The sequence below is a fragment of the Pogona vitticeps genome, chromosome 1, assembly GCF_051106095.1.
Source record: "Pogona vitticeps strain Pit_001003342236 chromosome 1, PviZW2.1, whole genome shotgun sequence".
Classification (NCBI taxonomy): Eukaryota; Metazoa; Chordata; class Lepidosauria; order Squamata; family Agamidae; genus Pogona; species Pogona vitticeps.
In genome coordinates this window covers 196436459-196451453 of record NC_135783.1, presented here as the reverse complement: position 1 = coordinate 196451453, position 14995 = coordinate 196436459, and positions in this window count along the sequence as shown.

Here is a 14995-nt window from a genome sequence, read left to right as displayed (position 1 = left end):
CTGTAATAATGTCAAAAGTTATGGCTTTTCTTGGACCAAGATAACTGCTGAAGTGATTTAGGGCAGGGGTCCCCAACCCCCAGTCTGCACCCCAGTGCCAGTCCATGGTCATGGCAGGACTGGGCTGCAGACACAGATCTCCTGCCCCCGCATGTACTTCCCCCCCACCCCACCTGCATGCACGGCCTGCCACCGCATGCACAGGTGCCCCTCCCACCCACGAGCATGCCCCTCTCTTCCACACATGCGTGTAAGCGCACCCCACCCACCTGTGAGAGCAGGGGATGCCCCCCCACAGACCCCACCCCCAACTGGTCCTCAACTCAGAAAAGGTTGGGGACCACTGATTTGGGGGACAAAATTGTTGCTTAGAGTAGGATTTGGTGAGCCAGCAGACCCAGTCATTTGTTCAAATTTGACTAATCTAATTGTGTTTCAGCATAGTAAGAAGCAGAGAAGGCCCATTTGAATCACTTGAACTTACAAAGGAGTTGACTCAATAGTCCCCCACTGATTCAATGGGCCTACTCTTGTGCAACCTACTATGCTAAGCAACAAGATTTTAACTATGCTCTACTGACCACTGGGCTGTTTTCCCATGATAGGTTACAGGTGGGTCTGTCCTTGAACATTATTCAGAAGTTTCAGCTCTTGCAGAATTCAGAACCTGGAATTTTAAATCATTCCACTTCAAGGTGCCATATTCACATCAATTCTTCATGGAAAGTATTTGCTTCCTGTTTTTTATAAAGTCCATCCAATTCAACGTGCAGATTATCACCTTTTGGAGGGGAGTAGGGAAGGAGCATCTTCAAAGAATGCAAGCACTGTGATCATATTCTGGCATCCTCTGGGGAATGAGAGCATCCATCCATTCCGGAAGCACTTCTGACACAAATAAATATCACCTTTGAAGCTCTCAATAGTTTAAGGTTCAATTACCTTAAGGAATTTCTTATCATCTCCCCTGTGCATTGCCATCTTCAAAAGAGGCCTTCCAAAGCAGTTAGGCCTGCTGTCAAACTCTTTTTCCCCATCTCTGAATTTAAAAAGTTCTTTTAGCCCAGGCATTTTAAATTTATTTACTGCATTTATTCAATTTCTGTTGCACTTTTCTTTCAAAACTGAGTCAAGCCAGTTCACAGCAAAATAAACTAAGGAGTTATAGATACAAACAGGAAGAGTTATGATAATAAAATGCAAATAGTAAGATTAAAACACATGAAAAGCAATTTAAAATCACGCCAGTAAAAAAGTACATCACTTAACACATTAAAAAAACCCACAAGAGATCACCTTCAAAAAGTTCTTCTTTTCTTTCCTGAATTAACTGCTAAAATTAACAAGTTTAACAATTAACAGTATGCTTGCCAATGGGAGATTTCCCCCCCTCTTTCCTAATTGTAAGTGTATGGTGTGTGTTTTTAAAATATATTGAATTTCTTTTTCTAAATGAATACCTATGATCCATTGCAGCTGAAGGGAAGTTTGTGGGGTTTTTTTCTTTTTAAAAATAAAGCTTTGTACAATCAAAGAGATGGAGGGGAAACAGCCATAATAATCATTCTGAAGAATTTATTAGGATGTTGAACAAGGAGTTCATTCTTGTTTGAACCTCCTTTTCATGGTTCAACTGTAAGAATTTCACCTTGATCCTCTGTATGTTTACACATAATTAAGATCTCCTGAAGCCAAGGAACTTACTCCAAATAAGTTTGCTGAAGAGTTTAGTCTTTGGTTGTTGTAGGTTTTTCGGGCTGTTTGGCCGTGCTCTGGAGGTTTTTCTTCCTAATATTTCGCCAGTCTCTGTGGCCGCCATCTTCAGAGGACAGGAGTTAGAACTCTGTGTTCTGGTGTAGTGTGTGGAATAGTTGTGTATTTGTAGATGTGGGATCAGCTTTTTGTCCTTTTTTAGGAGATTGGGTGATTATGGTGATCGGGGTGTTTTTTGTTAAAAGTGTGTATTGTTGTGATAAAGGCGGAGATTATCTGTCACTGTGATTTATGGGTGTCATTAGCTAGTCTTTTGTGTGCAGTAATCAGCAGTCCTTGTGGCTAGGTAGAGTTTGTTGACCTTTTTGCAGGCTGTATTTTTCCAGTGCTGGGAGCCAGGCTTTGTTGAGTTATAGACGTTCTTCTTTTTTGTTGAAGCTCTGATGTTTGTGTATTTCAATGGCTTCCCTGTATAGCCTAACATAATGATTGCTGGTGTTGTCCAGTACTTCTGTGTTTTGAAATAGGATTTCATGTCCAGCTTGTTTCAGGGCATGTTCAGCTACTGCTGATTTTTCCGGTTGTTTTACTGCAGTGTCTTTCATGTTCTTTCATTCTCGTGTAGATGCTGTGTTTTGTGGTCCCAATATACACCTGCAGTTGTGATGGGGTCCCTTTTGTCCTTTGCTGACTGTAACATTTGTTGTATTTTTGTTGTGGGCCTGAATACTATTTGTAGGTTGTGTAGTTTTTTTTCCAAAACTTTCCCCATGCAGTCTGTGACCCCTTTGATGCATGGCAGAAATACTTTATTTGTGGGTGGCTGTTTTTCTACTTCAGTTCTGTGTTGTTTTCTCAGTTTGATGGCTCTTGTGATTTCATTCTTGGAATAGCCATTTGCCTGTAGGGCCCAATTCAGATGGTTGGGTTCGGTATTGAGAAATTGAACTTCACAGTTGAAATTCACATGGTCTAGCAGTGTTTTGATTATGCCTCTTTTTTGTTGTGAGTGGTGGTTGGAGTTTTTGTGTAGGTACTGGTCTGTGTGGGTCGGCTTTCTGTAGACCCTGTAGACATCTAAGAAAGGGAGTTGGCCCTCTATTTCTTTTTCCATGGTGAATTGTATATTTGGGTGGATGCTATTGAGATGGTTTAGAAAGTCTTCCAGTTCTCGTGAGAGCCTTCGAGAATACATTTTAGTCTTTATTTCAAAAGATTTGAAGCTATTAAAAATAAAAAGAGGAAAAAAAGTCATATTGGTCATTGGGGATGAAAGACAAAGGCAGAACTGGCTAGAAAAAAAAGAATTCCAGGCTTTATAGATGGCTCCTTAATAAAACACCTAGAAAATTCACAATACCAAAGAATGACAAGAAACTGAGAATACAATGGAACACTACAACCCTCATAGATTGATTAATCATACATTGGTGCTCTGTGTACTCCCAGGTTTTGCTTGATATTTACATATTGGGTATTTTCCAGAACAAAATGAAATGACTCAAGGCCAAATACATAATGAAATAAGACAACAGCTGAATTTACCCACAAAATGTTTGTAGAATGCCAGGAAATGCCCTAACCTGAACATTGCTGCAGGAAAGGCAGAGTCACCCCCAGATCCATCATGCATATTGGCAGAACATGGCATGTAGTGAGCACAATAGGACACGTGAGGGTGTGTGTGTGCGCACGAAATGTGCTTCACTTTTAATGAGGGATGAAGGTGGTATGGGGTGCCTTTACTGTCAGACGCTTTGTTGTGGTTTTAAGACAAATGAACAGAAGTAGATCTGTGCTGAACTGGAAGAAAAGCTTGTTAAGACCAAAAGCCAGTTTAGCATTCTCTTGTCACAGCAGCCAGTCAGATGCCAACGGGAATTCTGCAAGTAGAACACACAAGGACAAAAGCAGACTGTTGCCTATTCAGATGCTCTGGTTTATTTATTGCACTCGAAAATGAAATTCTGCAAAACAAGAGCAACGAGAACAACGAGGTTTGAGCTCATGGAAATCCATGAACTCGACTTTTTGTATCCCAACCTGCTCTTTTATGTTAATAGATGACTACTGATTTTTAATTTTGTTCTTCCTTCTTTTAGTGGATATTAAAGGTCAGATTCAATTTAAATTTAATTTTAATAGCTTATTGTAAGTATTAATTTAAGGCTTACCTGCTGCTTTCTCCCTATGTGGAATATGAACATTTTAAAAAGAACTATTCTGGATCGAAATAAAATCCTATTTAGACCAGCATTCTGTTCCCACAGTAGCCTACCAGCTGCTTGTGGGAAGTCATAAGCAGGACTCTGCAGGTGCCGCCGCCTCCTGGGCATGTGCAAAGGTATATACATCCTCTGACAAGAGGAATAATTTATAGCCACACACCTAGTAACATTATCCACAATGAATTTGTCTCATACCCTCTGAAAGCTACCAAAGCTGGCCTGATCTGTCTAAGGGTGTGACCACAGAACAGGAAAAATGGAAATGGATCCACTGTGAAGTCACACCTAAGAAGTTGGGTTAATTCACTTCATTGTGTCAGCTACACAAGAGTCAATAGAGGGAGGGAGAAAACTGGAACTCAGCCTTGTTTGCAGCTTGTTTTGATCCTCTCCTTCCCACGCCTGATGCCTGGGTCTGCTCGTTCCTTCCCTTCTCCCTTCCCTCCATTTCTCCTTCCTAAGTTTACTGCCCTACCTACCAATAGGTAACCAAAGAAGGAAAAAAACAGTAGATATAGAGGAGGAAGTCTTCAGTCCACCTTGTTTCCAGCTTAATAAGTTAGTAGTGCTCTAACTGTGCCTCCTGCAAATCTGGACAGTCACATCACTTTAGCCAGTGCATATTCTTGAGAATATAAGAAAGATTATACAGTGAGTATTACTAGGCTTTCTTTGATCCTCAGTTTGTTTTAGGGCATGTTCAGCTACTGCTGATTTTCCAGTTGTTTTAGTCTGCAGTGTCTCTCATGTTCCTTGATTCTGGTGTGAATGCTGCATTTTGTGGTTCCAGTATATACCTGTCCACAACTGCAAGGTATCCGGTATACTCCTGCAGAGGTGAGGGGATCCCTTTTGTCCTTTGCTCACCGTAGCATGTGTTGTATTTTTGTGGTGGGCTTGAATACTGTTTGTAGGTTTTGTTTTTTAAAAAGTTTCCCCATACTGTCCGTGACCCCTTTGATGCATGGCCAAGAAAACAACACCAAACCAAAGAGGAAAAACAGCCACCCACAAATAAAGTATTTCTGCCATACATCAAAGGGGTCACAGACCGCATGTAGCTGAACATGCCCTAAAACAAGCTGGACATGAAATTCTATTTCAAAATACTGAAGTACTGGACAACACCAGCAATCATTATGTTAGACTGCACAGGGAAGCCATTGAAATCCATAAACATCAACAGAACTTCAACAAAAAGGAAGGCCTAAAACTAAACATGGCCTGGCTCCCAATATTGAAAAATACAACCTGTAAAAGGTCAAAAAACTCTACCCAGCCACAAGGACCAGGGATCATTGCACAAAAAAGACCAGCTAACGACACCCATCAATCACAGTAACAGATAATCTCTCCCCCCTTATGACAACAAAAAACATGCTGATCACCCTATCTCCTGAAAAAAGACAAAAGCTGTTCCCACAGCTATAAATACAGCAACAGAGCATGGACAGAGTTCCTACTCCAGTCCTCTGAAGATACCAGCCACAGAGACTGGCAAAACGTCAGGAAGAACAACCTTCAGAACACGGCCAAAGAACCCGAAAAACCCACAACAACCAGGCGTAGCAGTCCTTTATCCTCTCGGATGGATTTCCAAATTAACAAAGACTAGTTCCCTTTCAGTTTTACTATCAATTTCCAGTGTTTATTTTCATCCTGTAGGCCCAAATTCTGCACGAGGCTTCAGCACAATCCTAGTTCTTCCATTTTAAATGAAAGTGCGAAGTAAATCTGCTATGATAAAAGAGTTGCAGACCGTATGTCATGCCACCTGGTGTAAAAGGTCTCCTTCTGAGTTGGCTACTTAACATTCCTTCCCCTTCCCTTCCCCCCTAAAAAGAGAGTTAAAACTTCAGCAAAACCTAAAGATAAATGAGAATCGTTTGGGGGACATGGCATCTTGAAAAGTGGACATAGTGTGTTATATTGGAGTGCATATTTCCTCAGGCATGGGGCCTTGTAAACAAGAAAGTTGCATTTGTGCTTGGACCAGGACAGACAGAATGAGCACACCTTTGCAGCCTGGTTCCTTTCCACCCCTGAATCTTGCATCAATAAAACCCTAGCTCCCCTAAGTTACTGCTGCAGGCTACACATTCCACCACCACCACCACCCCGGGTGCAAGCTGGGTACTCATTTTACCAACCTCGGAAGGATAGAAGGCTGAGTCGACCTTGAGTCAGCTACCTGGGATTGAACCCCAGGTCGTGAGCACAGTTTTGGTGCCAGTACAGCAGTTTAACCACTGCGCCACGAGGCTCCTGGTAGGCCTGGCTAAAAACGAAAGCAAGAAAAGGAACAGAGTTGCACATGAATGTACAAACACATCAGTGTTCCATAATAGTATTAGTTTGTTGCAAATGCAGAACTGCAATCCATGGCAGTTCATATGTCTAGTGTTTGCAGACATTCCTAACATAGTTTGGCACAACTATGGCATCTTAAGTCAGGCCAGACTCTGGAACTGAGGCCAAATGATACCTTACAGATAGGCTGTGGTTAGATGCTGAAATCCATGAGTGTTTCAGCGACACAGCCCCAGCTATCCCATGTTCCTGAAGAGTCATCCTTGCAGACAAAGCCTCTGTTTACCTCCTGGTGTCCAATCACAAAATATTGGACACCAGGAGGTAAACAGAGGCTTTGTCTATGATGACTGCAGAAATTCCTGCTGAGACCATCAGCCATTTCAGAACTTAAGGAACTCCTTTTTCTCTGGACAGGATCTGTGTCAGAAATAGTTTGGCCCTGAATAATCACCTCTAGAAAAAAAAAGCTTTCTTCTCCACAGTGATAGATGATTCCTGCTCAGCCTCGTGGGAGGCTACTATTAAAACGAATTAGAACAAGTCACCTGGTAGCATTCCTTAGAAGACAAACCATTGATCTTTATCAGTTCAACAACATCGTAGCTATCGGCACAATGCTTCTGTTGTAGTATATAATTGTGCAACCCAGCTTGTATGTATGTGCAGACGTGTTTCTAGGTATGATTAGAATGTGTTATTTGTGTGGTGGGGCACAATCAGATTCTGTCTGCTGCTGTAGTGGGTGAACTACAGGATAGAAAAAGAAACAACAGCTCATTCTGTTAGGATCTATTTAGTCTGTTTCTCCTGCTTGTTCTGTTGGTCTGATACATTATCTGTTAATATATCTGATAAGAATATATTATGAAAGTCTTATAAGCACCGTTAGTTTATTCTTCACAATGTTTTATACAGTAAATGTTCCTTAAAGTTTTACCAACCCTAAAATGAACATCTTTTCCCAACTGCTGGCACACACAAGGGAGAATGCCATTTGTGATCTGTGTGAATTTTTTTAATATTCACGCAAGATCCATTGTGTGCACAAATTCTCAAACATGTCAACAGCTTCAAAGCCTTATCAGTCAGGAAACGGAAGATACAGTACATTGAGATCTAATCAGATTCATTAATTATACGAGTGGCTGTGGTGGGGTGGAATGTATTACTGGCTATGTCGCAAAGAAGACTTTCTTACTTGATTTCTTTTTCAATAAAAAGAATAATCATGGAAGTTGGGAGTGAAAATGATGAAAAACAGACCCAAGGAGTTTGGCAATTTTACGTCCTGTTTTAAAGAACGCTGGATTGAGAGAGCTCATGTTTAAATTTGGAGTCACCTGGCAAACTTTGCAACTGCAAATGATTTGGACAAGAGCTGACTTGATTCGAAAACAACTGACGGGCTGAGAAAGAATCTTTGATCATACGAGGTACATGCCAGCTGTTTGCCTTGACTTGTTTTTATATTTTACACATTGATTATTGCAAAGAAAACATGATGCTGAATAAGGATTTTTTTTCTTTTTTCAGCAATGTATCTTCAGATGTTTGGAGCTCAGTGGCATCTAGCGGATCCCTCACCCCCAATATTTCAGGGTGGGGTGCCCCTCAGCCTCACTCAAAAGTCACCTTTGTATATTGGGGGCCACACCAGACCTTTCCTGTTACATGAATTTGGCAGGAGGAGATGAGGAGGTGGAATAGGTTATTTAGAGAAGTGATGGGGGTGGGGGCTGAACCCCCAGAATCCAATGGCTTTGACTGAGGGATTCAGGAAATTATCATCCCAACAGGGACCCTTTCAGACACTGGGATTAAGAAACACAACATTTTTCAATACAAATACTGTAATAGGTTGTTCAGTAGATTGGGGAAAACAAGACCCACTTCACATATTCCCAATTCTGGACCTAGCAATGGGCTCCCAGATAGACAGATGCTACTGCTAGCCATCAGAAGACATTGTTGCTCCATCTTACATTTCCCTCTTCAATAGATTTTTGGCCATAAGGAAAGAAACAGAAGGAGCAGAAGTGGGGGGACCCCTAAAAGGCCGCACATTGAAGTTGAAAATGCTGAGCCCCCTCACCGCATAAAATTCTATGAACGGGGTAGGGCAATTGTTCAATGAAAGCCTGATGGAACCCCATAGAAGGCCCTTCCACAATAGATATGGGATGCTGGTGTGGAAAATCCTATTTAAATACTTGCAGATTAAGAAGCTGACACAGCTTCTCTCAATACTCTACAACTAACTAGCGGTGTCAACTTCTTATTCGTGAGTGTTTAAATTGTCCTGTACATTTGGTCACCCTCTAGATAGACTGGAGAACCAGGGTGGTATAATGAATGGGGTGACAAACTGAGGAGACCTGGATTCGAATCCCCACCCTGTCCTGGAAGCTCTCTGGGAGGTGGCAATGGGAAGACCACTCCTTAAATATTTCATGTGCCTTGGAAACGCTACTAGGGTCACCATAAGTCAGAACCGATTTGATGGCACATAACACCATGCTCATCCATTCTGTATGGTAAAGGTCAAGGGTCCTCCAACTGTGAATTTAGTGGGACTTATTTCCAAATAAGGCAGCTTGGAACTGTTCAGACACATGCTCTCAAGTAACAAAGCATGAAATGAGGAGACTTACAGTAACTTCCCTGTTCCTTCAAATCATAATTTTAAAAAAAGGCAGAACAATGTGGAAAATGCATTCGTAGGCTGTTCAGCAAAACCCACTGTAACATACAGCACTGATGGTACCTGTCTGTCATGGGTTTGGAGGGAAAGTTCCATCCTATGGGGAGTGGAAGGCGGGACATCAGGGGGGAGGAGCTGTACTGTATATATATCTGGAGCTGATGTGGAGAAGTTAGAAGCAGGAGTGGGAGTCTGTGTGTCAGACTGAGTACAACTGTGTGTCAGTTTGTACATACCTGATAGGTTCAGGTTTCTATCTGGGTAGCCAGAACTGATAGGTTCAGGGTCTGTGCTTTACTTTAAAGGGTTCTGTGGGAACCAAACTGTTATATGTATATGTTTGGGACTTTGCCACGTTACAGTATCTTATTTACTTGATCTTTTTATTTACCCTGTTTGTTATTTAAATAAACCTTGTTCTTTTGTTTGTTAAAATCCATTCCTGGTCTGTGTGACTCCTTATAGGGAATGGTTGGTGGCAGCTTAGTTAAAGTGTGGCATACTCCAGTAGGTCTGGGGTTGTCACATTGATTGGTGTCCAGCGTGTGGGATACGACTGGTCCAGTTGTCCAGTGGTCCAGCAAAGCCTTGGCAAGTGTGCCCAGAGCAAGGGGGGTCTAGTCAGGGAAAATCTGAGAGCGCGTAGGTAATCTTCTAGGCTTACCTCACGGGGAGGTAGGCTAGTGGAAGAACGTGTAACCTCAGATTGGGGACTAGATTAGGGAGCTCTGAGGCAACCCGTTTTGGCGGGAAAGAGCTGAGGCAAAGCTGTGTAAAGTAACAGTGATCTAGCCTGTCTGCTGAGAGGCCTAGCAGAGGGGGGTGGATTCTGCCTGGCAACAGTTGCAAGTTAGTGCTGAAGGAACAGCAGCAATCTATAGAAGGCTGTTTCTGAGGCAAAAGGAAAAAGTCGTCGCTTTATTTTGAGGCTTGACTTTTGAAGGCAGCCTGTTCTGGGGGGGATTATGCCCTTGACTCGAAGCCAAATGGCAGAAATGGGGGATGAGAGCACGGGAGAACTGACCCCAGAACTCAGAAAAATGCTCCGAGCCCAACTGCATGAACTGAGGGTGAGGGAACTGGCGTTTGAAAGGGAAGTGAAACAGAGACTGTTGGAAGTAGACAAAATGGTGTTTGAGCTGAAGAAGATGGAAATAATGAGTAGAAATAGGAATAACAATAATGGTGAAGGGAAGCCCTCAGACATGAAACCACAAAGACCTCAGATTTTGGAGGGAAAACCAAAACCAGAGGAGAAAGACTCCAAGTACAGCAGAAAATGTTATTTCTGTCAGGGAAAGGGCCATCTAATCTCAGGGTGTGAGAAATGGAAGCAGATAAAGGGAAATTTGCCTCATGATTTGAGTGGAACCAAGCCAAAAGCTGTGTTCTGTGTCCAGACAGAGCAAAGCTCCTTGTCACTGAGGGAGCCTGTTGCCATGGCTACTCAATCTGGAACAGTTACATCTGCTGATCAGGCTGGGGAAAATGGTCCTCTTGTGGAGGTCAAGCGCTGCTTACTAGTGAGGACAGATTCGCAATTATTTGAGACCACAGGGGTGGACGTAGGAATACTTGACCATCAGTATAGGGGGCTAAGGGATACTTGTTCCCAGGTGACCCTGTGCCATCCAGACATTATTCCTGGGAGGTATATAATCCCAAATGAGAGCTTGAAGGTGGCAGGGATTGAGGGACAGGTGGTCTCACTGCCAGTAGCTGAGGTACCTGTGAGCTTTCAAGGCTGGAGGGGAGTTTGGCGGCTAGCGATTTCATCGACTCTGCCAGCAGCCGTGCTCGTGGGAAATGACCTGGCTGAACATGTGAAACGGGTGCTAGTGATTACACGTTCACAAGCTACCACGGGGACAGTTCAGGGGGGTACTGGAGAGCCCGAGACGGAAGCAGATGAGGGTAGTTCCGAAGCTGTGGTGGAAACCTTAACCACAGACAGCAAATTTGGCCAAGAGCAAAAGGCAGACGCCACTCTCCAAAAGTGTTTTGAACAGGTGACAGACACCCAGCTAACACCTGAAACCACAGCAAGATTTCACGAGAAAAATGGAATTTTATATAGAGAGACCCTGAGGAATATCTCAAAAGGGGGAGATGGGATCAGAAGTCAGCTAGTGGTACCTGAAAAGTATCGCCCCATGATCTTACAAAGGGGGCACTCTGACATGTTTGCTGCGCACTTAGGGGTGAACAAAACGCAGCAGAGAATCACACAAAATTTTTACTGGCCTGAAATAGGGAAGCAGATCAAGGAGTTCTGTAAACAATGTGATGTGTGTCAGAGGCAGGGGAATAACCGTGACAGGACCAAAGCGAAGTTGTGCCCTTTGCCTGTGATTGACACCCCGTTCAAATGTATAGGAGTGGATATTGTGGGACCTTTGCCCAAGGCCACAAAGAGGGGGAACCGGTTCATTCCCACCATTGTGGACCATGCCACGAGGTACCCCGAAGCCATTCCCTTGACTAACATCGAAACTAACACAGTGGCAGATGCCTTGGTGGGGTATATGTTCAGGATGGGATTTGCCTCAGAAATAATCACAGATTTGGGCGCATCGTTTACATCAAAGCTCATGAAACGGTTATGGCAAATCTGTGGAATCAAACACAAGGAAACCACTGCCTATCATCCTGAAAGTAATGGGTTAACGGAAAAGTTCAATGGGACTCTGATGCGCATGATTAGGGCTTACTTGGCAGAGAATCCAAACAATTGGGACCAGAAGCTGCAATCCCTTTTGTTTGCTTATCGATCAGTGCCACAAGCCAGTACCGGGTTCAGTCCGTTTGAACTTTTGTTTGGGAGAAGGGTGAAAGGGCCACTTGATTTAATCAAACAAAATTGGGAGCAGATCACCCAGGATGACCCACAAGACGTTGTGACATATATAGACTCTTTAATGAATGACCTAAAGAGAAACTTAGAGCTAGCAGCAGAGAACCTGCAAGCTCAGAAGGTTGGACAGAAAACCTGGTATGACCAGAAAGCCAGGGAGAGGCACTTTAACCCAGGGGAGGAAGTGCTGTGGCCTAGGCCCTGCAAAGAGAACAAACTGCAGCTGGGTAGCCCAGAAATAAAATACTTGGGTCACATAGTAGGGGGAGGAGTGATCAAACCCCTAGAGGCCAAGATAGAAGCCGTTCGTGATTGGCCCAGACCCAACACCAAGAAAAAAGTCAAATCATTTCTTGGGTTGGTGGGCTACTACAGAAAGTTCATCCCGAGGTTTAGCGAGATAGCGACTCCGCTGACCGATCTGACGCGGAAGAAGACTGATGACCGCATCCCGTGGACCAGCGACTGTGAGGAGGCGTTCCAGAGGTTGAAGGAGGCGCTCATCAATTATCCAGTGCTGCGTGCTCCAGACTTCGACCGGGAGTTCATCATCTACACCGATGCGTCTAACAGCGGGGTAGGAGCAGTTCTTTGCCAGGAGGATGAAAATGGTGACCAGCATCCAGTGTCCTACCTGAGTAGGAAACTCCAGAAAGGTGAGAGACATTTGGCAACCGTGGAAAAGGAGTGCCTGGCCATAGTATACGCGATCCAGAAGGCCAAGCCTTACATCTGGGGAAGACATTTTGTTCTGTGCACTGACCACTCACCACTGCAGTGGTTAAAGACAATGAAAACCCACAATAGTAAACTTATGAGGTGGGCTTTAAACCTGCAAGATTATGACTTTGAAGTGAAGGTGGTCAGAGGGTCAATGAACTGTGTTGCTGACGCCTTGTCAAGAAGACCCGAAGAGTGAAGACGGTGAAGAAACATGGACTATGTATATTTGGTGACCAAAAGTTAAATGTACCTGTTTTTTTTAAACATGCTTGGTTTGTATTAATAAAGGTAACTTAATGTATTGTAAATATGAATGTTTAAATGCATAAGTAATATGTTTAACCTAGAGTGTAAGTATGGGATTGTATGTTATTGTATAACTGTTTTTGTGTGTTTTGATCCTGGTTGTTTTTTGGAGAAAAGCACTTTAGCTTTTCCCCTGCAAAACAACTTATAAAGAGGGGAGGTGTAACATACAGCACTGATGGTACCTGTCTGTCATGGGTTTGGAGGGAAAGTTCCATCCTATGGGGAGTGGAAGGCGGGACATCAGGGGGGAGGAGCTGTACTGTATATATATCTGGAGCTGATGTGGAGAAGTTAGAAGCAGGAGTGGGAGTCTGTGTGTCAGACTGAGTACAACTGTGTGTCAGTTTGTACATACCTGATAGGTTCAGGTTTCTATCTGGGTAGCCAGAACTGATAGGTTCAGGGTCTGTGCTTTACTTTAAAGGGTTCTGTGGGAACCAAACTGTTATATGTATATGTTTGGGACTTTGCCACGTTACAGTATCTTATTTACTTGATCTTTTTATTTACCCTGTTTGTTATTTAAATAAACCTTGTTCTTTTATTTGTTAAAATCCATTCCTGGTCTGTGTGACTCCTTATAGGGAATGGTTGGTGGCAGCTTAGTTAAAGTGTGGCATACTCCAGTAGGTCTGGGGTTGTCACACCCACCTATAATCATTTAGCTCTTACACACCTTTTGGAGTGCTGAGCTCCAGATCTGACTGAACGCGGGGCAGGGAAAGCGATGTTCTTTTGCAACTTCTTCTCTCCTGTCTATTGTGTCCTAACACAGAGTACAGTGGCATAGCACACATGCTTACACATCTGCATTTTGAACGTTGATGCAAGTGGAAACATGGAAAGAATTAGTGTTTCATTGGAAATATTAATGAATAACCATGAGAAACAAATACTTCAGTCACCCTTTTGTTCTAAGGAATGTTCATTCCTCTGTTCCTTTGGCAGACCAAAGTAAAACATTCTACTATATCATGTATCCAGGAAGAGTTATAGTTAGGTTGCTTTTTAACATGGCTATCCTGGTTGAAATAATCTGATCTCTACTAAATCTCAGATCTTTTCATCATGCGGAATGAGGGAAAAATAAGTGGATTTAATAGATATGGAGGTAGGCTAGAGAACAAACACGCTTTTGGTCTCTGATTGTTTTAAGTTGAAAATTTTCACTAAGGAAATACTTTTTCACACAGTACCTTGTCAACATCATAGAATGGTGTGATGAACTCAGATTTCAACTCAAATCAAAGGATTGAAATAAAAGATACTATGCTTATTTTAGCACAAGTTTTTCTTACTTCACCTGTTGCAGATTACTTTTCTTTCGGGAGATAAACACAGGCTTTCTCTGCAGTTTTGATCACTCAGGCATGGCACTTGCAAGGACTTGTTATAATACTGAGAAATAATTGTTTTTCTTAAAATGCACTTTGACTCTTGGTGAATCTAAAAGGGAATTAGAGAAATTAACAGGGATTAAGACTATCATACTACCTCTAGAATCAGAGATAGGTTGCCTCAGGTACCTAGTTGTAGGGGAAGAGAATAAGAGAGTTCTGTTCTTCTTACATGCCACTTGGGGGAACTTCTCATAGATGCCTGGTGGGCTGGTGGTAGGAAACAGGGTAATAACTAGATGGCATTTCAGCAGGACGTGTTGTATGTCCCAACCAAACGGACAGTGGGAAGGGGTCAGCATCGCCTTAGTTGAAAGAGGCTTAAGGTCCAACCCTCTTCTGAAAATTGTTCAGTGCAGCCGACTTCTTGGAAACCATGGCCAACATCCAACAAGTGTAGACACAATCAGTCAGGGAAACATACCTATGTGCTGCCTTGCCTGGCCCCCTTTGGATTCAGTGGGTTGGAGTAGGTAGGGGCTAGCCTTTACATTAAGGCTTCAGATCATTGAGTCAGTCTGTTTTCCAAGCCATGGGTTGGATACAGGCTTGCCCTGAGGGGAGACTTGTGGAAATAAATGAGTTGTGCCCTATCTAAATTATTTTCATTCCATTGGGTCTACTTGAATTATAGGTAAACCTGGATCTCAGTCCATGAATGCAACCATTTTTTCTTATGTCCTGCTCCAGCTGCCTTTACTTAATGGTGTGTGTGTGTGTGTGTGTGTGTGTGTGTGTGTGTGTGTGTGTGTGTGTG